The sequence below is a fragment of the Ceratina calcarata genome, unplaced genomic scaffold, assembly GCF_001652005.2.
Source record: "Ceratina calcarata isolate Rehan_Ccalc_2016 unplaced genomic scaffold, ASM165200v1 scaffold298.2, whole genome shotgun sequence".
NCBI lineage: Eukaryota > Metazoa > Arthropoda > Insecta > Hymenoptera > Apidae > Ceratina > Ceratina calcarata.
This window is the reverse complement of record NW_017152248.1, coordinates 146,514-148,618: the sequence shown is the minus strand read 5'-3', so window position 1 is coordinate 148,618 and position 2,105 is coordinate 146,514.

The window sequence follows — 2,105 nt, the reverse complement described above, 5'->3', positions numbered from 1 at the left end:
ATTTTAGGATACCCTGTGTTTGTACAAATACTATCGAGCTACTTTAAAACATGTAAAGATTGTTGTTTGAAGTTTTGACTAATTCAGAAAACTATTCTGTGCTTGCTATATGAATCGCTTATAAATTAAAATGATTTATTACATCGTGATTTAAGTAATTTATGGCAGTAAGTAATCTCGCATTGTGTGTTGCTCGCGAGGAAGTTTTATTATCGTTAAAGGTCACGAGCTAGAGGGAACATATAAAGGTAACGCGAGAATGTATCGTACTCTTAAGAAACCGTTTACCTGCCTACCACTTCTCGTAGCTGTTGCAATTTATCTTCAGCGCGCTGCATCTATCAAGCGTCCAGCTTTTAGCTCGGAGATGAAAGTGACGACCCGACAATGGGAAAGTTTACACGTGATACGTGTTATCGAACTCTGTTTTATCGAATGCTCTACGTTTCGTCGTGCGAACGTGACGATGATTTCGTGGCTTTTTAATGGTTCCTCGCAGGGGCTAATGGTCGCTGGCGTACATTGATCGCGCGTGAACGCTGGCCAACCTTTGTCCGCGATGAACAAAGCCCTCCTTGCACGCAGCGCACTGTGAAAGAAACACCACCGCTGCGAAGTCGGTTCCCTCGTTACTGTTCAGCCTCGACGCGATAATTTAGCCTGCGTCGGTTTTCAATTTGTTTATTTAGGTTACGTCCGGTTATTAGCGTCCACCATGTTGGCGTTCTTTTACAATGGTTACTGATACAAGTATAGAAAAATCATTTTTCTCTCAGTCAACCCCTAAGGAGGTGAAAAAAGGGAAAAAGTATTTCTACGAATCTCTTAGTGTCAATGAAGACTCAAAAGACGTCGACTTCATTTTAGGTTCAAAATGTAATCCATGTACATAACGAGAAAATAATATTCTCATTTTGACTCAATCAATTTCTAAGGGGGTGAGAAAGTTCCAACAAATTTCTTAATATCACTGAAGCCTTATGAGACATCGACTTCATTTTTTATTCAAAATGTTGCCCATATAACCAAAAAATCATTTCTCTTAGACTATAACAATAATACTAAACATGAATTACAATAGTAATGAATTTAATAGTAATCTATAATCATGAATTTAATAGTAATATCATGAATATAATAGTATAACCATGAATTTAATAGTAATCTATAATCATTTTTTTATTGAAAACGTATACACGTTATCCCAGAAAAAGTGTTAGAGCCAAAAAGGGGTGGTTCTGGATGTGTTTCTGAACAACAATTTCCTTTGGCAAAATGCAAAGTGAGCTAAGGTTCTTGAATTATTAAGGAAAAACACTGACCAATGAGAGCGCGCGTAAGACCTGCGCTAACCAACGGCCGAGCGCCACGATCCGAGCCACTCAATAGCGAGCTACCTTAAGGTAGCTCGACTTATTATACTTGCAGTAACGCGCTGTGCAGCTTTAAAAAACCTGTGTTTTACTTTTTGTTAAAACCTGTATTTTTCATAATGCGTCTGTCCATTCATTTAATAGTCCGCCGGTGATGTGTAATTTTCTTTATTCCGGAGAACACTGTTCCTGATTATACATCCCCTAATATGGTTAATTCCCATCAAACACTTTCGGGGACCTTCGCCGCTTTAACCGGTAATTTGAATATATCATTTATTCTTCAAAAGCGCACCGACTTCGTTATAATGTACCAGAATATGGTTTACGTTATCGCAGCGAATCGATGGATCTGAGCTACGGTCAACCTAGTTTTTAAGCACCGAACAGTCTTTGCCTACTTTTTGTTAGTACAATCTTTTACTCCAGTTTTTATACGTCGAACTAATTCTTATTATCGAACATCTCGCGAGGTAATTAAAATTCATGAACGTCCAACGCAAACAAAGTTGCACTAGATCTCGGCGAGCTGAACTGTGCTATAGGCCACTTTCGAGGTGACCTGAAAAGGAACCATCGAGAAATCGTGCCCGGTAAATCACCTGCGGAATTCGTGTCACACTGCGATAACTGATTCTTAATTTACCGAAAAGTCCGCTTTTAAGGATGTATAGGTTATATAGTTAAACAATGCTAGCATGTTGAATTTGTTATTATAGATTTCTATTACTA